Here is a 22,829-nt window from a genome sequence, read left to right on the forward strand (position 1 = left end):
CTTTTTTCGCTCTCTCTCTCTCGCTCTCTCTCTCTCTCTCTCTCTCTCTCTTTCTCTTTCGCTCTCTCTCTCTCTTTTTCGCTCTCTCTCTCTTTTTCTCTCTCTATCTCTCTCTCTTTCGTTCTCTCTTTTTTTTCTCCATTCTTTGTCTCCCATTCCGTTTTCGTTCTTTTATACATTTTCGTTTTAATTCAGTTTCCATGCTATGTATCCTCATCTCCTCACGTGTTGGATTATGCTACCAGCGGCAAAGTTTATGTACCGTTAAGAACTGTTTAGAATGAGACTAAAATGAAGAATGGAGGTAAGAGAGTAGAAGAACAAAATGTAGCAAAGAAAAAGTTACGTAAAAATTTAAATGAGAATAGAAGGTAAAAATGAAAATTGGAGAACAGACTGTGAAAAACAGAAAAGCTAATTGTATAAATTATAACTAAAATGCGAACCAAAAATAGAAGTGCGCACAAGAACGACCCTAATAAAAATAAATTAATTATTAATATTGATATATTAGCGAGCGCATGAGAATTTGAATAAGAACGAAATGCTAATAGTAATAGTAACAAGAAAAAGCAAAGCAAAACTTAGGAACTAGCACACTGCTGTGTTATAGCTTCATTAATTTTAAGTAACTTTGTGAAAAAAAGTTTTTCTCTATCTTTGAAAACATCCGATTTATATTGAAAAAACATATTTTACGCTCTAACTTTTTTATTTCAAGTTTCATCTCAAAACTGTTTTTGAACGACTTTTAGAGCTTTTTAAGAGAAACAATTTGCAATGCTGACATCGTCAATATCTCAATTTAACTCAAAGTTATTAATATTTTTCATCAAAAATTATGCTATACGCAAACATAAAAAATATCCCTTGGTCTCATTTTAAAGGGCATACTTGACTCTATAAATGTAGGAACTTTTAGAAATATGTTATTTTTTAAATTTGAGTAAACTCAATTCAAAAACAAGACGAAAATTTCAATAATTTTATACATTATGAATATAAAAGCACCTAAATTTATTTTTTGGTATTTTTGCTTATAACTAGACGTAACTACCTTTAATTTAACCCAAAAAGATCGAAAATCGATCAACTGGTTCAAAAGTTATGATTTTTTTTAAATAAAATAGATCGAATATAGCCGCATGTTTTGATGCAAAATATTTATAACTTTGAGTCAAATTGAGATATTTACGATGTCAGCATTGCAGATTGTTTCTCTTTAAAATCTCTAAAAGTCGTTCAAATACAGTAAATAAAAAAGTTAGAGCGTAAAATATGTTTTTTCAATATAAATCGGTTGTTTTCAAAGATAGAGAAAAACTTTTTTTACATACTTACTTGAAATTAATGGAGCTATAATATTGTAGAACAAATTTTACTTCTATCTACAAAGATAAAAAAGTTAGATACTTGATTGCATCGAAAATGTTGGTCACCCTAATTTTTGATAATTTTTCAATGAGTGCTTTATCATATGTAACAACTTTGTAGAAGAAAGTATTTCTCTAAAATGTTGCTATAGAGCTCTAGACCCAAATTTCCCCCTAAATTTGGTTTCTGGACCATTGTGCAACCCCAGCTTTAATTTTTGTTTGTTTTTTTTTAGGGGAATTTCAATTTCTTCATAAGTTACTATACAATAATTATTGAGGATCCAAACCTCAACCCCAAATTTTCCCAACGTTAAACGTTAAATGGTTAAAAAATTATATTTTTTATAACAATTTTTATCTCTTCTCGAAGGGTTTATCTCTCAGACAGTTTGTCATCAATTACTACCATTTTTGTCACCATCATTAAGGATGATTTTCTAAGCCCTTTTTTCAAGTGCAGCACTGGTATGTAAAGGCGTCCAAGCAAACGTCATCTGTCAAACGCGAAATTATTCGTTCCTATACTATGCCATTGTATCGTGAAAAGACTCACAAACGAACAAGGATTGCAATTGTAGAAATTTATTACCAATATTCATGCTCTGTGAAAAATATCTTTCGCCTGTTATAATCGTTTATGGTCGTCATAATTGACCTAGTGAAACCATAATTAGGAGTGTTGTTACCAAATTTGGCACAAAGTTTACCCGAATCAGCGACAAAACAACAGTTAAGTGTATAGTTCAAGGACTGATGGAATTATTGGGCCATTTTTCTTTGAAGACGACCTTGGACGAAACGCTAACCTCGACGGCGAACGATATCGATCCATGATCCTTGACTTTTTATTGCTCTAATTGAAAGATCTGAGCTTCGTTAACATGTGGCTCCAACAAGACCACACCACAAACCACAGAGCACGCGTAACGCCGGACATTTGATGGAATTATTTTGGTGACCAAATTCTCTCTCGTTTTGATCCTGTAAGTTGGCAACCAAGAACACATGCGATTTAACGTCACTGATTTGTTTTCTGTGTGGCTACGTGAAGTCGTTGGTGTGACCAAGCTTAACACTATTGTGACGTTACAAGACTTGAAATCACAGTGGAACAAAATTGGACCTTTCGTATGGTCTATATGAAATGTAGGTTTCCAATCTGTGTATCAGTTGATGCATCAAAACTTCTGTTTTGTCGAAAGTTCTACCACACATTCTGGGAAAACTTTGGTTCAGGTATATTGCTCGGCAGTTTGGTTCTGTTGTCATTTACCTTGCCTCGTACTATAGGAAAGCATACAAAAATCTTAAACTGCGTTCCTGATTTACTGTGGAGCCCATAAATGTTTGGTCGTTAGTCGGGCTTACTATCAACCAACTGAACATCAATTATCCGCTCTGTGTATTATTTCGCACTTGGGTGCCGTTTGAAGTTATAATTGGATCATAGAATATTCATGGACGGTTTCTAATTGCTTCGGAAACATCGGCCGCAAGCAGAACAGACGAAGAAAGGATTACTCTTCACGTACTCAACAGCAATACAAACAGATTGAATCGACACTCACCCCGCGTTGAAACTAGGCCACGATGTCCTTCACGTTACCCTCCCTTCCCACTCTTCTGGGAAAGGCGCTTCAGATTGTTGACCGGCAGCTTCGAGTCCTCGTACGTGCAGAATTGATTTTCCGCGCAATCACTTTCCCAACCAGGCCAGGGGAAGCTCGGTAATCATCCATCCTTCCACTCTAGGCTGTACGGACGGTCGGTCGGTTGGTGATAACAAAACACTTTACGGCGCACTTTTCCGTCGTTTCATCCGCCACGTACTCGACCGTTAACTTATTTACTGCATCGTGAGGACAGCCGCCGCTCACTCAATTACTCTGCCAGTCCTTGCCATCGTCCGACCGTGTTTTCTCGTACCACCCCGCTGCGCTGTACATAACCGAAGCCATTGACGCGTCGACATTCAGCCAATATTTATCATGTTCAATCTGAGTTTGACACTTGATTCGTTCGTACAAAATCGAAAGCACACCGAAAAAGCACACTACTCCAGCCAGTCGTGTACAGCCAAAGTCACCACCCCCACCTTGCGTTGGCTGTGGGTGTATGTGTGTGTGTGTGTTTTTGTCATCCAGAGAACGGCAGCACAAACTATCGCCTGAAACGAACAGTATTCCGGTCATGGCCAGTCCCTAATCAGCGCAAACAGAGGGCAAGCAGCAAGCGTTCGTCTCTGATATCTGCAGCAAACGGTGCAAACCATCCGTGGTACACAATAGGATCGGCAGTAGGTACGTTTCTCACGATACACACAATCGCATAGAGACAGGGACACACGTCCCATCCATTCTTTCAGGACCGACCGACCGGAAAAACCGGGAACCTTGTCTTGTCGGGCCCTAGTGCACCAGTCGAGCTTGATTAAGTGGAATCGCGCGATAACGATTCCGGCTCTCTGTGTGCTCGGGAAGAAATATCGGAAGTGTGGTTGTTTTCGGTTTCTATCCGCCCCGCAAGGTCGTCGTCGTTAGTTTCGACGTTTTCGTGTTCTTCTTCTTCTTCTGTTTTGTTTTGCAGTTAAATATTTTGACGCCTCTGTTTGCCACTTGGGTGGGACAAATGACCGACCGAGCGACCGACCGACCGTCAAGTGCGGTCTGCTGCTGATTGGCGTTATTTGGTGTTGTTTTCTTTCTTTTGTTTTTCGTGTCCTTCGCTTTCGGTTTGGCCCCATCGAACAATAGAGAGTTTATACTATCGGAAAAAGTTCAGTTCGCGCGGCTGATGACAGTTTTTCCCTTTTTGTTTGCTTGATTATCTGTCGTTTTCGGCCGGTTTCGGGTGGGTGCGGCTGTGGGAGTTCTTCCCTAAGCGAGCGTCATTTAATCTTCTGACTTTGGTTTTACTTAGTTTCTTGCGTTGGGGGCGCTCAGAATGGTCACAGGGGGGTTGTGAGCTGCTAAAGCTGCTGTAGCTAAAGATACAAGTGCGGGAGATCTGTGAACAATTGCTTTTTCTTTTCGTAGTAAGTTCTGTTTCTTTTTCTTTCAATTGAAAAGCCCAGAGGGGGTTTGAAGGCAGCACCAAACTTTTTTTGATTACAAGTAAACGGACAAATGAATTTGGCAAAGTTTTTTAAGGTGGAACTTGATATTTGTTTGACTGCGACGTAATACTAATTTTAACCAAATAAAAGCAAACTTGTCAGACATAGTAAAATGTATAAATATGTAGTATAAAAAAGGGGAACAGGAATAACATAAAATAGTCATCATAAAGCAGCTTCAAGTGCTTACCAACGGTCCAATCTGAAGTGTGCTTGATTCTAGCACAATTTGGTGATCGTACTTTTTGTTGAACTTTTCGCTTGTTATCCGCAGTGAGTAAGCAAGCTCTTTGCGTGCATTATTCATCAACACAGAATGCATTACTAATCGCAAATGAAACATAATTGCAACACTCTGATGTCGATTCTTGTTTATTTTATTCTGGGAAAAACTGCTAGCTACTGATGATCAAATTCCTGAATCAGAATATTTAACTAGCTCATTAGCTGTCAAGGGTTCATCGTTTGAACGGATCTTCGATTGGTCAATATGAAATCGAAGCATTTTTCGTCCATCAGCCTGGTGAACCCTGAAGCGATGTATCCACAAACCGTTCCGCTTGGTCATTAGATTGCAGATAATAAGGTGTAACAAAATCCGGTAACTTGCACTTGTTAACTGACTTCCCTTGTCCGGCCCCGTTATCGTTGGTATTCCTAAATGGACGACCAGATAGTAGCATTCTTCCAATGGACCCATCAAATCCAAATGAAGACGTTGCCATGGACCATCAGCATTCATGCAGGGCTGTCGTTTAGCTTGTGGTGGAGATTTTGCAACCCATGGCCAAAAAAAACAATGCTTTGTGCAGATGCTTTTGATCGTTCTATTTGAGAATTTTCTTGATGAATCCATTTAGCAATCAATGAATAGGACTCTTGACCAAGCTTCTGAAAAAGACTGCATATCCATGACAGCAAGTTTTTAAATAATTCGGCTGTCGTTGCATTGCACAGCTCCCCCTCCCTGCACCCCGTACATTCGGTACATTACCCGACAGTAACTGACGACAGCACACACATGCAATGCCAAACGGACTGTCATTTTTCATCTCCTTATGTCTGTTGGTTCTTCCAAGCTGGTGCTAATGACAGCCTATAACCTTCGACATTCTTCGGCACGATCCGAGTGGGATGTCAGGTGATTATGATTCACGACAGTAAGGCCGATGCTGAAATGAAAGTGAGATGGTGCGAAGCACGTTTTCTGTTACGTGTGGAATAATATCAACAATGGAAACTATGAAACGGTTTGCTTTTTATTAAATATGCAACCGGCCTATGAAAAAGGAGAAACGAAAAAGTGCGAGTCGATGACAGCCGCAGCCGATCAGCAGGTTGTCAACAGCGCAAGCCAAGCCAACAGGACATCCTCAAAATGAGCAAACTAGGCTGTCGTGTCCGAACGCACAAAATACATGTGCAAGAATGAGCTGTCGTGTGCAACACAAGACAGTTTCGTTGCCTTGTGTAAGCTATAGCTGTATGTGAGCTCTCATGAATAGCTTATTCATGAGGCTGTTAAAGTGAAAAGAGAGAAAAGTCGTCAGTATAGTGTCGCTCTACAGTCTTTTTCCTGAGCCTGCTCTTGACGACCAAAAAACGGTCTTTTCACGATCTCAGGAATAACTTCGCTGCGGTGCAGCCAGCCGTTCTGCATGTAGATTATCACTTTCTGCAGCACAAGATCTTTAGCTGTTGATTATTACACAACTCGACAGGGATTGGAATCAGGCTTCTGATCACTCCTCTTCGTTAATATGTGGATGTAAAATATTGCTCTTCATGATCAGCTTGCATTCTGAAACGACCCCGAAACATGCGGAATTTGTTTAATCTGACTGCAGTTTTGCTCAGGTTGGCAAAGATGACTTCGACTGGCAACAGAATACGGTGGATGTTGATTGTCAGGAATTTTTCTGACTCGCCATCCACTTGCTGGTACGCGCCTGAAAGATCCATGATGTTGCAGACACATTTGCTGGCAAGATTCCAGTGTAGTACTCGGCGCAGATTCGTACCTGAGGACAACAACGATCGGAGCTACCCAGTCAGAAGAGTCGATGGATGTAATGATATCCGAAGTCTTTTCAACTCCTCTTCAACTTTTTGTGCGGTGTGGAATGGGGCAGGTCCTTTTGGTTGAAAAATTGGTTGCGTATCTAGTTTCAAGATCAGACAAACTTTGGTTTTGGTGCAGCTACCCATAAAGAAAGAAGAAAGAAATTTTATGGAACCGTGTGAGGAAACGCCGATCAAAGTTCAATGTATGTATCGGTAGTATCGGATTCGAGCTTCGATAGGAGTGGGGTTCTGATATCGGTGTTTTTCGTCGACTTGAGAGCACAGATGAACACCAGACTCTTGAAATAGTTCAATGAGAGTTTGTGTCCTTGCACGATCCCCGGTTGATGAACCAAGCGTACGTTACACAAACGTCGGCTTCGTTCTAGATGATCTTAAGATCGTATTGAGTGGCGTTTTTGCTGTCGTTTTCAATTTGTCCACAACTTGGTCAAAAATGAAATTGCGTGGGTCGTTAGGCAGGAAGTAATTGTTTGCTCCGGTGAGCTTCGCTTTGCTGCTGGATTCAATCCAAAAGGGTCATCAGACGAGACTTGCTCTGGAGTATCATTTGACGCAAAGCTTCGGAAACGAAATTTCAGGAACTTCTCCATCTGCGTTCAGATTTGTGTTGTTGACGCTCATTGGCTCACTCCCTAAAACTCTAGGACTTCGAAACTTGACGCCACAATGTTCTGTTCATAAATGAACATTTGAGGAAGTTAAAGAAAATAGTGTATTCTAGAGATGGTCGGGTACGGGTATTTTTACCCGAAACCCGTACCCGACCCGTACCCGATGGGTTCGGGTCGGGTTTCGGGTAACGCCAAAAAATATTTTACGGGTTCGAGTCGGGTACGGGTAATTTAAAATACAAGGCTTCGGGTTCGGGTCGGGTACGGGTCGGGTACGGGTAATTCGAATTTCGTGCATTATGAGAATTTAATTTTTAACATTACAAGCTTAGGTGTTTCCTCAATGTCGATAATCGGAAAGATGGGAGAAGAAATCGCCCATTCTCACTCAACGAGAGATCGCCCAATACCTATTCTGACAGTTGCCGGCAGTGTTTGTACCAAACGAATGCAATCAAGCTATCTCTCTCTAATGTGAAAGTGAATAGTTTTTTCTGCAACCGTTTTGAGTTAAATGACATTTTTGCCGATTTTTTCATCTGCCAGGGAAACCGCAGACAGTTGAGATGTTTGGTACGAAGCAAATAAATGAGATTTGACAGTGACAGCATAGTCTTGGTTTGCACTCCAAAATTACAGGTTTGCGGATGTAGTGAATTATCAAACTTTTCTCAAGTTATAAACAATATAAACAACCCGCCAGGTTGATTCATTTTATGTGAAAACTCGAGTGATTTTCAAAAAACTTGTCCAGCCAGTCTGCATCATAAGGTTAATAAAATAATGGGATCCACTAAAAGTTAATTTACCCTATTCTTCTTGTTGTTTTGATCTGGTTCATTATGAAGCTATTATAAATCTTTCAAAAAAAAATCTAATAAATTTTAATTATTCCCTTGAAAACAAAATAAAAATTTTCAGCAATTCATATGTAACATACGTATGCATTCAAAATAAATAATTGAAGTCCCTGATCAATTTTAATATGAGGTAACACACACGAAAAATGAATCCCAAATGCTCCGTACACAGTTATGGATAGATATTTTGCAGAGCAAAAAAAATGGTCAAATTTTTCATCATCAGATCAGATGAGCGGACAAGTGCTACACTGGATTCTAGGAGAACCAATATATCGCCTGGAACTCCGGGCTCAATAATATTCGTTAACATGAACACTCGGTTCTAACCTAACTCCGGCCATTATCTCGAGAAACCACAATCAGTGCATAAAATGTGCGAAGTACTCGGATATATTGAAAAAAAAAAATAGAAAAAAAATAAAGTGAAATTTAATTCAATTTAATTAAATTAAACAGAAAAAAAATCCGGTACGGGTCGGGTACCGGCAATTTCGGCGTTTTTTTCTTTCGGGTACGGGTCGGGAACAAACCAGACTTCGGGTTCGGGTCGGGCACGGGTTTGAAAATTCTCGATGAGTCGGGTACGGGTCGGGTACGGGTAACAAATTTCCCATACCCGACCATCTCTAGTGTATTCCTATCAAAGACTAATATAAGAGTGAAAAATCTTGTTGACAATCCTAGGACTGCTCCATTTTAGATTGCTGCCTCGGTAACAATATCCATAAAACATGTTTTCTTTAGAGAATAATAACTTTCCGAATAGGTATATTTAGAACAGCTTTTAGGACCACGTTCTTATTTCCTATATTGGGGTACAATTTTTGAAAGGGAAGATGAAACCATCACGACTGTTCCATCCGATTACAAACGGCAATAACTGTTTTACCACATATTGGAATCATTTATACGTCTTACTTACTTTACTTTACTTTTATGGCGACAGATCGTTGAGATTAAGGATGTGCGAAATTTCGAGTTCCCTGAAATCAACCGAAATTTACCAAAATTGAGAACACATTTTTTAAATAAATAGATACAAATTACGATTTCTGAACCAATATTATTGTTGTTATAAACTCTAATTAAGGTCCGGAAATGCTTCTAAGCTTTGACCGTATGAAGTTTTAAAAAAGCTATTGTTTACTATAATTTTCCTAATTTCCGGAATTTTCTTGAAAATTTTCCACTTAAATGAATTCGAAATATTTCTAAGCCTTCTGTTTGAATCAATAAAAATATTTACTTAAAATTTATAAATTTGAGTCATTTTTTGAAGAATTTCGAGAAAAATTTCGCTCAGTTTCGGAAGCCTCGAAGTTTCGCACAGCCTTAGTTGAGATCCTATGCCGAATCCAGAATACGCCTCTTCAAAACTCGGTCTCGGCTGCTCCTCTCCAGTCTCCCCTTACACCCGCTGCTCGGGCATCCTCGTCAACAGCACACTGTAACCTGCCGTGTTTCATCAACTTGACAATATCAGCAGGTTTGTATACTTCGTACGGCTCATGCGCCTGCGCCACACCCCATTTTCTAATTTGCCACCGAGTATTGATTGCAGGATGCTACATCCGAAGACCCCAAGCACTCGTCGATCGGCCTCCTCCCACGTTTACGATTCATGTCCGTAGAGCGCCACTGGGAGGATCAGAGTCCTATAGAGAGTAAATTTCGTATGGATCTGTACATAAGCGTAGCCAGAGGGGGGTGGGCCGTTGACCCCCCCCCCCCCCTAGTTGTTGACATTGGTGCAGAATTTTGTTTTCAATAACTTTAATAGCACAAAACGACATTTTTAGCCCATAGAAACATCTGTGTAAAGTATCAACCAGATCAAAAATAATTGATTGAAATGCTTGTCCTATGTTGCGAGGAATTGCACAGGTTTTTCAGTTGATCCACCAAGGAAATCGCAGCGGCGAAAGTACCGGCGAACCCGCCTGCATCAACTAGCTTGGAGTATTGGAACCCAGCTATGACAATTCCTTACCTTGATTCTCTTGTAACCTCACTGGAAACACGATTCGGTGAAGGTGGAGCACCTGCCTACGCGTTGTCATTGCTGCATCCCGCTAACGTAATACGCATACAAGGTCAAGCGCAAAACCGAAGCGAAGTTGACAAGTTCGAGAGTTTGACTAGTTCGAGAGGTGGAAGTTTATTTTTTTTTTTATTCTCACTTATTTTCCGTCGGTCTAGTTCCGCCACTGTTGTGGCCAATCACCGACGCCCAGGGAGGCGACTCCACACCCAGGACTCTAACTCACGACCCGTTTATTAACGGACCGGCGCCAACGGCTTTACTTCCTCATGCGATGGAAGGCGTGATCCCAGAGATTTTTCGCCTCAGAAAATCTCCCGGTGTCGGCTAGGATTGAATCTAGACCAGTTGGGTTGGTTGTGAGTGGATCACGCCACCTCACAACCATCGACACCTATGTCGGCGGTGGGATTCGAACCCAGGCGTCGAGCGTGGTTGGCGGAGACGTTACCAACCACACTAGGCCCCCGCTCAGGTGGAAGTTTAGTATCAACATTGCAACATGAGCAACATGAGAGCAGACCGTAAGAACTTGGAAGAGCAGGATCTTAGAGACTTGCTAGTTGAAGCCCGTTCTTTCTTTCCTGCAACTGAGAAAGCAATTAAAATTGCACTTGCTCTACCATGTGAAACATGCACGATCGAACGCTCGTTCAGCACATTACGTCAAGTGAAAACCTGGCTGAGGTCAACAATGGTTGAACAGCGGTTGAGTGCTCTCTGCTTGCTGAGTGTTACTGAGAGTGAGTGTGAAATGAGGCACTAGAAATGGTCCGGTGTTAGATTTTGGAACTGAAAATCTTCACAGGCTCGATTGACGTTGCCGCCGTAGCTGATATTATCTTTAGATTCGCATTTCACTAACTGCAGACACATGAACCGCTTCCGGAACGTTGACGTTTGATGCCCGAAGATTTTATTGAAAATTTTGACTGTGTCTTCAAACTTCACGTCCTTGGGAAGCTCTGGCAGGATGTAATTGAGATAGCGGCTGTGCGAAAGGGTGTCCAGCTTCCGAAGAAGTAGACTACCTTAGCCGCATCATTCAGCTGGCCTGCATCATTCTCGAAGAGGTCCTGGTAGCAGTTAAACCAGCGTTCGAACGTAACTCCGGTTTCTTCGTCGAAGACAAACTCGGTGGTGTTCGATAAGAGGGACTCCATAATCTGCTGTTGCTGCTGGGCCGCCATCTGCTGATCTTGAATGTCTTGAATTCCCGGTTGCGGCTGCTGATCAACTCTATCTTCTGCCATGTTCGTGGATCGACTATTCCAAGTGACTGAGCCAAGTCGTACTGAATGGGAATCAGGAGGGCCTAGTATTCAACTAGGCTCAATAGTTTTCTACACGGATGGTTCCAGGCTGAACAATAGAGTTGGGGCTGGGGTAACAGGTCCCGGAGTCAACATATCTGTACCGATGGGTGAATGGCCAACTGTGTTTCAAGCAGAAATACAAGCAATAACTGAATGCGCTATAGTGTGTTTACGACTATAGACACCTATGGACAACTATAGATATACAAATATATGTATTTTTTCGGATAGTCAAGCTGCTCTGAAAGCACTGAAATCCGCTTCCTGTACTTCAAAATTGGTTTGGAATTGTATTCAACTACTACAACAGGCAGCTAGAAATAGTAAAGTGAACCTATTGTGGGTACCTGGACATTGTGGTATTGAAGGTAATGAAAGAGCTGATCTGTTGGAGAGAAATGGATCAACGCAACCATTCATAGGACCAGAACCATTTTGTGGGATTTCAGAATGTGCCCTCAAAATGGAACTCAAGAAGTGGGAAAAATCAACAATAGATAACATCTGGAAAAACAATGAAACAGCTCGACAATCGAAGAGATTTATATCACCCAACGGAACAGTAACTCAAAAACTGGTCAATATCTCCAAAAAAGATCTTTGTACCCTCAGTGGCCTTGTGACGGGTCACTGCTCAAGCAAATATTACTTAAAGCTGATAGGTAAGTTGCAAGATGATGCCTGTCGCTTCTGTAACTTAGATAGAGAAACCTCAGAACATTTACTATGTGACTGCGAAGCACTCTTACAAAAGAGGAAGCAATTTTTTGATAAAAACATATTACAACCATTAGATGTTTGGATGACTTCTCCAAATGAGGCAGTGAACTTTATTCGTTCAATAATACCTTATTGGGACGATGCCTATAATCAGCAAGTGGCAAGTGGAAACCACTCAATCAAATGGTGGTAGGACACCCTGATGAGGCTTACATCAAACGGGGCCCGCCACAATAGATCAAATAACTGGTCGCAGTGGAAAATGTACCCAACAGGAAAAAAAAATGTTCGTGGATTCTTGAAATTCTCGTCGCCAAAATGACATGTCCAAAGGTTTTAATGAACTTAATAGTTTTTACCAAAGAACATCTATTCATATTCGAGGTTGGACAAAGAATAATCAAATTTTTCACTCTGATTGCAAGGACAACTTTTCACTGGCTGCCTTGTTGTAACAACTACTAAACACTAGTATTTATTCATATTTTTCGAAATATCATTTTTTACTTCTAAAAATTTGAAGACCTGTCCCCCCCTATTCGAAATTTTGGCTACGCCCATGGATCTGTAGGGTACGGACCTAAGCTGGCTACGCAAACCGTAATAAGCCCTATTCGCTGCCCCAATCCGTCCCTTCACCTCGCGGCTCACCTAGTTGTTACATGTCACGAGAGTACCAAAATAAACAAATTCGTCGACCACTTCGAAAGTATCGCTGTCCATCTCCATCGCAGCACCAACACCCATAGAACTATCACACTCTCTGTTAGCCACCATGTACTTCGTTTTGGCAATGTTTATGGCGGGCCCAATTCTCGCAGCATCCTTTCTGAGTGCCGTGAAGGCTTCCTCAACAGCTCTACGGTTAATACCAATGATATCAATGTCGTCCGCGAAGCCCAGAAGCATGTGAGACTTCGTGATGAAGAGGCCACTCCTCTGCACACCTACCCTTTGTATTGCACCTTCTAACGCTATGTTGAACAGCAGGCTCGAGAGCCTGTCACCTTGCTTAAGACCATCTAACGTCTTAAACGCATCCAAAAATTCTCCCGCTATCCTGACGCTTGGTGTGGAAGCTTCAAGCATCGCACGTAACAGTTTCATTAGTTATATTGAAAAACCATGTTCAAGCATAATTTGCCACAGCTCGTTGCGTTTCACTGTATCGTACGGCGCTTTAAAGTCTATAAACAAATGATATGTCTGCAAGTTGTATTCTCGGAACTTACCGAGGATCTGTTTCAAGGTGTAGATCGTCCCGCTCAAAACCGCATTGGTGTTCTCCAACAAAGCCTTCCTACAACGGCCTCAGTCGCCGGAATAGGATACGGGAGACAATTTAATGAGCAGAATTGAGGGTTATGCCTCGATAATTGCTACAGTCGAGTCTATGTCCCTTTTTGTAGTTAGGGCCAACCAGTCCGTAGATAGTTATAACACCTGGACACCTGCGATTTATCGGTATTCAGATCCCCTCGCTGCCTTTACACATCGCAGATACTGGCACGGCCCGGTGCCTGAATCCGTTAATCGTTCTATAGAAGCTCCTCGTGCCGTGCCTGGTGAAGCAATTCTCCGCCTGCGCGCGGACACGATCGTAGTGCTTATGTTTTATACGGTGGTGCAGCCTCTTCCAGTATTTCTCCCGCATCTAACGCGTCATACGGTTAGCTGCTACCATCGTGCTGGCGTAAGCCCGGTTCTTCGCTCCCGTCACCTCTAGACAGTCAGCATCGAACCACCCGCTACGCGTGGCTTACGTTGTCATGCCTAACTCTTCTCGGGCTGTTTGAATAGACTGCTTGTTCAGGTCCACTCCAGCTGGTTCATCGATCCGTCTATCAACTTTCTGAGTATATTTGCAGCAACTGCTTCCGCTGATAACTTCTTGATGTGCAGACGTATCTTCCTCGCCGATTTCGATTTAAATACATTGGACAACCGACCGCGAATCTTGCCTACCACGAAATAGTGATCCTAGTCGATGTTTGTGATCGATCTGGGAGCAGGCCTTTCCATTAGGGCGTCTCCAGGTGTACTTCCGAATGTTCAGACGTGCAAAATGGGTACTACAGATAGCTTTTCCCTGGCCGCGGCGAAGTTCACTATCTTCAATAACGGGACGAAAGAACTCCTCTCGTCCGACTTGTGGATGACGATCTTTTGGTCGTGTTGTGGGCACTCTCCATACGTTTTGTCAAGAAGCTCGTAGAACTTCTCTTTTACGTCGTCGGTTTTATCGTTTGTCGGCGCGTACATGTTGATAAGCCTGTCATTAAAGAATCTGACCTTAATCCTCAATACGCATAGACGGTCATTAATAGGCCTCCACCTAATGACACGCTTTATTTGGTTAGCACGAAATCGACGCCCCGTTCCGCTTTTTCACCGCCACTTTAGTAGATGTGGTACTTGAAAGGAGTGCCCGCGGTCGAATCAACCGCCCGAAATTCACCTTCTCCGGGTTTTGGCGAACGCATCACTTGTATGGTTGCTACCTCCACTTTCGCCGATTCGGGCAGAGTCCTAACATTTCAAGTGCCAAGCTTCCAATCGTTGTCCTTTTTCATTTGCCTAGGTCTATACCGATTATTCCGATTCGTATCATTCTCTGGATTGTTCTTAGAATGTTCATTTTAGCACGCCGCTTTACTAGGGCTGCGATACCTAGTCTCGCGACGGAACTGCCATCTTGAGTGTAGCTGGCGGGACTTAGTATTTCATGGTTCAGACGTCCGCTCCGGATCAGTCGCTGTTGGAGCCGCCCCCAACCTGGGGAACAGATGTCAAGCAAGCTGCTCTACAAGGAGAACAACTTTTTCCCTGTTAGCATACGACCAAGTTCCCACCGGTTCACCGATTTCTCCCTTGGTAGCTCTGAACCACACTGGGGCCTATTTTATACCAACTAGTACGAATTGCACTGCTGGTACGCATTGGCCAGCTGTTTACCAACCTTGTTCCGGCACATTGAATGTTAATATTCCAGTCTCCTGGCGACGATCTATGCAACGTACACGTGAATAGACCACAATCATATCTGAAGTTGAGCCCGTCATCATTTTGGGCTTTTATTAGAAATGGTCAAAACGCATTCCATTGAACGAGGATTTTAACGGATGTCATGTAAGCACAGCCCAGGAAGCTGCTAACCTATTTGCTGGGTTTTTCAAAAGCGTTTTTGAACCATGACTCCGGCTTTCAATTCGGAAACATTTCGACTTACTCTCTATTCCCTACATTGGAATCCCGTTGCCAAGTAGATACGATTAAGGCAGATTTTCCGAAACCCTTCGATGTGGTTCCACACACTCTAATATTTGTAAAACTGTTATATTTGGGCTTCCCATGTTGGATAGTTGAATAGCTGAGATCATAGAAAAACTTTCGTCCAAGTAGATTATGAAGTCTCTGTTACATTCAAAGTCACATCTGGTGTACCTCAAGGGAGCATCCTTGGGCCTCTCATCATTAACCTCTCATCATTAACGACCTCGTTTACCGCTTGTCATTAGGGAAGCTATTTTTTCGCAGAAGACCTTAGAATCATCAGAGTAATTACATCTGTTCTGGATTATACATCCCTGCAGATTGATGTCGACAAACTCCTGTTGTGGTGTGACGAAAATGGGATGCGCGTGAACCTAGAGAAATGCAAAATTATCTCCTTCACGTGTCGCCAAACTGCGGTGAAATTTGATTATAAGATTGGTTCAATCGCTCTTAGAGTAGAATAGAGTCTATACGGGACCTAGGTGTTATATTTGATAGCAAGCTGACATTCATTGAGCAGGTTACATCATCTGCTACCAAAGCGTTCTCCTTACTGGGATTTGTCCGTCGCCACGCAGAATGAAGAGTTTCAATTTTCACCTTTTCCGCTCAAGATTCCACGTCATGTGTCTAGCCGCCCCTGAATCCGAGAACCACTGGTTCTTGTCCTGACCTTGAATCGTTGACAGCACCGAGCAAAAGGCATCTTTCTCCTGGCTTTTGATTCCAGAATTGTTGGGACAGAACTTCACAATGTGACCAATTTGAACTGCGTCAAGGCTGTCATCAGCTCTTCCTACAGCACCATTGTTTTCTATCGAATTCCGCGTTATAGCTGTTTTTAAGTTCTTCAGAGCCATGGCCATGGGTTAATACCGCTAGGGAAATCTAGCTGGTAGCAGAACACATACAAACCATCCCGGGATCTTGATTCACATTTCGTTCAACTGGTGGCACGTAGATATCGATGACTTCCCAAAGATCTTCAACAATGGGAAGCCAATGAGTTAGCACTGAAAATTTTCAAGTGCTCGAATTTCTACTGCCAACCAGTCGCTCGATTCCGGGATACGAATTCATCATTTCCAACATCGTACTGGACCGATAACCTCTTGTTATAAAGAAGTAAATGCTCTAACATGATTCCATTCGAAAAAACCTGCTTGCCAGTGTTGCAAAATATGTTGGGATCGTGCTTCGTCAGAATTAAAAATAGTGCACAGTGGATTAAAACGCGAAAAACCTGATCATCAGTCTTTTGAGTGTAAAAACGCCATTTAAATGCTAAAGTGTATTCGACAAAGTTTTTGTATACCTTAAGGGTCATCTTTTAATGCAAATAAATTTTTGATTAATTCACCTAAAAGTGAGATGAAAATTTTATTTTTTTAACTACTTTCCAACTCAAAATGAGGTCTTCAGCAAAGTTGTAGACAATCTTATGCAGAAAAACTTTGCTGAAGACACTTTAGATCTATCTTTTGAAAAAAGACCAGTTTTGTACACAACCGTTCTCAAAATCTCTAAAAATCCAAAAATTTCGAATAACTTTTTCTGAGGTGATTTTAGAGGCCTACTATGTTTTAGACATTTTGTCATATTAAAAAATACATCATTCTACCGATCATACCTTGGGTATCGTATAAAGCATTATTTCGTCACGGAATAGTAGGCTATGAACTATTCGGTCATGACGAATTAGTGTAGAGTCTCTATGTTATAGCTTTTGACAGTACAATCCCGCGCTATAATGGATACTTTCGAGCCATAGGTGTCATAGGAACTATGTCATAGTTTTCGTGCTTCGAGTGGCAGCACCTTTAAGATCTACAAAAACTTTGTCGAATACACTAAACCACTGTGTAGCGTTTTAACATTGTCGCACGTACCCTGTGTGTGAAATATAATAGAAATGTTAAAAAAAAATTCAGAAATACGAAGGATGATCTAAACGCCAAAATAACAAGGCAAAAAAAGAACCTATTTAACATCCACAAAATTGTACTAAAGTTATTTCCATCCTGAGTGTGATGTCCAATCATTCATGCGGCCGAAACGCTCCGAACCGCTATTGTATACACAGAAATCCTGCTGTTATGCAACACTGCAAATTATGATAATTACGCTGCTGATGTACTACGGGCTATTCATTGTTTGCGGCGTTAGACCTTGGGCGCTTTCAAGCGCCCCCTTCCTCCCATATACATATTCTATTCGCTTTATATCCTCCTCGTTTAGCAAGTCAGTGCAGTAAAGTAACAAACAATTTTCCATTATTCTTTTTTTTCTCTGTGTTCCAGGTGTCGACACCCCATCGACCGACATTACTTGTGCTGTGAAAATCCAGAGCGCATCGGATCGGATGGCCTTCCCCCGTCAGGGGGCTAGTGTATGCCGTTTGACCTTCACAGGGAGAAGATCAATCAGGCGATTTTCCCAGCCCAGCGGTTTACTGCCGCTTGGCTTGGCTTGTGGCAGTATCATAAATTCCGCGGCCTCCTCAAGACTAGTGGACTACGGTGACGATTAGAGACGGAGTGACAGAACGTAGAAAAAAAACTTGGAGTGGAAATTATCATCAAACTGTTGGAGGTCAGCTGACTGACATGAGAAATCCATTAACTACACGTTGAAAACCGGAAACAAACGGAAGGGAAGAGAAATTTGCACTGCTAAACATGTCCGCTTTGGTTTGCTAAGTAGTTACACACTACCTACACAACTCGTAGACAACAGAAATTAATACTAACGGGTTGGCTGTTTGAGAATTTTAGATCGAACCAGGTTCGGATTTCCTGAGTGACCAACCAAGCTGCTGGAGAGAAAGAGAAAAAAAACATAAAACCGAAAGCTTTAATCCAAGTTTAGATAAAACGAAAACATAAACCGAAGAAGAAAAAACACACCACAGACTGAACGGAACTGAACCAGCCGGCGAACAACAGCAGAAAAAAACACAATTAGGAAATTAGAATACAAAAAAAGCGCTTTGACAGCTTAACGAAACTTACTTTGTACGCGACGGTTTTAACGGAAGGCTAGGAATGTTGTGTTGCATTGTTGAACGTGTTAAAAATTTCGATTACCTCTTTCACAGATCTTGCGAAGATTTTAGCGAAATATGTTACTGGTTGCGTTGATTGTTCTAATTTTTCCTTTGTTTACAGGTTCTCAGTTGTTTGATAATTCACAATATGTTATTAGTAGTAAGCAGGGAAATGTTTCAGAATCAAGTTAACTAAGCAAAAAAAATACAATTTAAATAGATAACAAATCAGCAGATTGAACACATACACACACGAATGAAATCATGATGAAACGAAAATTTTTGAAATACGTAGATCAGAATAGAACAACGATTCAGTATGTCAGTCGCTGATCGATCGAAAGCGTCGTTTTGTTAGCATTGTGTGTCGTACCACAGACCAAGTACCAAGATTCATTGTAGTAATTATTTTGCTTGTGTTATCATGTTGAATTATTGCATATGAGGTAAAAGAAGGAAAAAAATGTATATGAAGGTATGCAAGCTTGCCAGAAAGAGATCGCCCCTAATTGAAGACAAACACAGCACAGGGCACAAACAGAAACACACCCACACGTACGTACATACATACAATCATACGTAACACGTAACGAGGCAGACATAATTTGAATTTTAAATGACCACAGAAAGAGCGAGAGAGAGAGAATTCTCTTCCGACACAATGATGCTTGCACATGCACTCCCGAGACCCGGTCACACAAGCAGGATTCCAACCTCCTCCCTCCAAAGTCCGAAGGACTACCGAGTGGACGCACCTCGGAACCATTTGGAAGCACACAAACGGAAACGTTTAAATTATAAATAATGAAACACCGTTCGATAATCTTGATTGATGCTTTTTCGAACTGACAAAGACGAATTACCTGTGGGTGCGCGATGGAGTGTACTATCGATGCCAGCAAACGGCGCGTAAATCAATCAAATTGTCCGCTGATCCGCTTGTCCTGAGGAGGAAAGGTTTTTTTTTCTATAAGTTCAGTACGATAAAATTACATTGAGCTCACCTTGCCCGGGGTCAATTCGGAAACCAAACGCATCAATCGACATTCTCTCGCTGGTTCGTCGCTTTTATCGCGAAATTTGAAATCCGCAGCCAGCGCTTCAAAAAAAAAAGCAAACAAACAAACACACATACAGAGAAAGTAGCAAATGAGAAAACCAATAACAATCAGAGACAGCAGCAGCAGTATAGAATGTGCCAAAACAAAACACCTCGTTATTGTTTTTAAATCCCTTTCTATAAAATCCTGTCCACCTCCTCTACCACCGTCGCCGCCACCAAATTCCAAGCATGCTCGGAATGTTTGCGCCATTAGGGGATTGATAGAGGATGGTCATTTATTCTACAAAGCTTGAGTCTACTAGGTATTGATGAGCTCAAGCTTTTTAGTATTCAAAACGCCTGAAACAGGATTTTGTTGAAACTGTTAGAGTGAAGTATATGGAACAAGAAACAATAGTGTTTATTTTAACTTGCACCGGCGCAGAAGTTAAATCGGACACTAAAATGAGAAAAATAGTGGGACAGCCTAAGTTTAGGCCTATTATTACAGGTACTGCTATCCAGTTTTAAGTTTACATTTACTCCTTAGCTAAATCAATACTTTTAGAACTGTGAATCGTTGCTTAGTTAGATCTATTCTAATGACAGCACTTATCAATGCTGGCGCCGTCTGAGATATGTTTTAGATATTTTGGTTTTAGTTTATAACCTTTTCTGGTGTACAACTTACCGCAAAACTGTTCCAATTTGTTGGATAATTCGTATTACTCCTCTTGATCCTTTGATTTCGTTGCTGGTAGACACTGCAGTCACCGTTTCTACCATTCTGAATTTTATCGCTCTCCCACTGGTTAAACATTACTGATATCAACCATTTTATCCGATTGAAGAACACCAGAAATCTTTCCAAATCCGGTTTAAAGGACCTACTATCTGTGGTTTTAGCTGTAAAGGAAAGAATTATTAGCGTCTATTCTATAGATTTCACCGTAACATTCTTTCTGCTTAAAAAACAGAATAAATTGATCATTTCCACTATCCCTCTACTGTTGTAAAGGTCTGAGCACAACCCATTCGCAAGTTGTCTCCAATTAGATCCAAACTCCCTAAAACAACCAAGAAACATTAACTTGTAGCATGACAAAAGCAAGACTGTATCCAATCCGACCCAGTTACCTACGTGTACACACATACGGACACACACATATACACAAACAAACACACCAAACAACAACAGCAAAAAAACAGCGCAATCGCATTTGTTAGGTTATGTTTTGTTTCTGAGAGAGGCTGAGAGCTTTTTGTGATTCGTTCGACCGCGTTCACACTAGAAACGAGATGACTCTATCTGACCAAAATGTTAGTTCAATCTTAACGTTAGAAAGAAAATAAAAAGAGGAGAAGAAAAAACAAAAACCTAAACAAAACATGAAGCAAAAAAAAAACATTGAACATATTATTGCATTATTACAGTGAATGCAAAGTACATAGTGTAGTGGAAAATCAACAAATAGCGCACCATTCAACTTTCCAATGTTCGCACTTTTTCCCGTTTAAATCCACATTTCCCCCCACCCCCCTCAGAAAGCCGGAGCGACAAGAAATAAAAAAAAAACCTAAATAGCGTAAAGAATCCCTCCTCCGATATGAAGAAAAAAAGTAGAGAAAAACTCGACGCAAGCGTTTAAAAATCAACGGCAATCTAAGCAAGCTGGAATAAAAGCAAAGGATCTCTTAATATATATACATACAATACATACACATATAAATCTTTAAATTCTTTCATTTCTTTGTCATTGTACGAGATGGAATCACTTGTTATTATATGCAGTTGAAAACAAAAAAAATGGAGTGCAGAAGAGGAAATTATAAACATTAAACCCAGCAATAGGTGAAGCGACGGCTCATTCAATTACACGCATTCTCATCCATTCACACACACACATACTTACATATAACGCCAACATCCACACAACCGCAACGCAACGCTAGTATAGCTCTTAATTATACTAAAAGAAACGCAGATGTTTATCGCAAAAGATTAGCTCGATATAACTACGAATGAAGAAATCTTTTCCTCCTTTATCCCCCTTTTGATGATCGAATTGACGCTTTGAGATCGTACCGTTGAAGAAGAGGCGAAAGCAAAAGAAAACCCAGATTGAATTTATTGACGAAAAAAAAAAAATAAGAACACTTTAAATCAAATTTATGCGAAAGTGGAATCGTTAAGAAAGGAAATTATAAACACAAATTACATCTAGCATTTTTTTTATTTTTAAACGTGACCATATATAAACAAATAACAACACTAAAAAGAAAATATTTATATGTAAAAGTGCGTGCATTTGTATTTGTATTTTGTCTCTTTGAATGAAAATACTTAAATATAATAAAGAAAAGAAAAAACACACACACTCAGATAGAATTCAGAATTGTGGAAGTAAGCTGTTTAAGCCAAGTGGCAAACTGTATGCGACGGGAGTGATTAGAGAAAAACCCAAATAAACACACGAACAAACATACACACACATACACACAAAGAGAAGAAGAGAACGAAACCAGAAAAAAAACTCGGAATCAACAACAGCAAGAGCAAAGCCTATTACTACTACAACTACTACTAAAAAAAAAAGGAATACTACTACTAAACAAGCATACAAGCAAAAACAAAACCACATACCTTCTCTCTCTCAATCGTCATAGACATACGAATATAAGAAATTAACAGCAAACATCATGGTGCGAATCGGAACTGTGGTAAACATTACCCCCGCAACCGACAAGCACACAAACACACAAACACTCTCATACACACAGAGACATTTACGCATGAAAAATAGCATGAACTCAAGACATACTACTACCATTAAAAAATAAAACCAAGTGCAGTGCGAATAAAAATGTAGCAATCACAAATAAGAACACCATACACACTAAGGACGCAAAGGACAACACGCAAGCAAAAACACAAACACACGCATAAACTTTTTAGCAAACGCAGACAGACAGCAAGAGCGTGCGCGCGCGAGAGGGAGAAAGACAGAAATCCATGGAAGAAGCAATTTGAACTTGGGGTGGTGGTAGCATGCGTATTGCAAACGAAGAAAAAAAAAATCTCAAATCACTTAAGGACCCACATACACACACACGCAGACAAGGACAGACATACACACATACACACATAATATTAAATTTAATATTAAATTATATATAAACATGAGAAAAAAGTAAGAAAGAAGAAAAAAAAACAAAGAAAAAGCAAGAAAATGCAGAAAATATTTAAGAGTAAATTGTTTAATCTAGTCTTCAAAGGTAATTAAAATAAAAGGTAAAAACAATAAAAATATGGGTGAGCAGAAGAAAAAAACAGC

The 22,829-nt window shown here is 40.8% G+C and overlaps 1 protein-coding gene across 7 annotated transcripts in view; it reads left to right on the forward strand.

Annotated features, from left to right (window-relative positions):
• The window catches only part of LOC129718356 (calcium/calmodulin-dependent protein kinase type II alpha chain), a 134,707-nt gene extending 112,159 nt beyond the window's left edge, over positions 1-22,548 (forward strand). For all 7 annotated transcript variants that reach the window (XM_055669061.1, XM_055669060.1, XM_055669062.1 and 4 more), the window contains one exon: positions 17,707-22,548. The gene's annotated coding sequence lies outside the window, so the exon portion shown is untranslated. The remainder of the gene's footprint in view (positions 1-17,706) is intronic.
• The last annotated feature ends 281 nt before the right edge of the window (positions 22,549-22,829 follow it).

Source organism: Wyeomyia smithii, chromosome 1 (genome assembly GCF_029784165.1).
Source record: "Wyeomyia smithii strain HCP4-BCI-WySm-NY-G18 chromosome 1, ASM2978416v1, whole genome shotgun sequence".
Lineage (NCBI taxonomy): Eukaryota > Metazoa > Arthropoda > Insecta > Diptera > Culicidae > Wyeomyia > Wyeomyia smithii.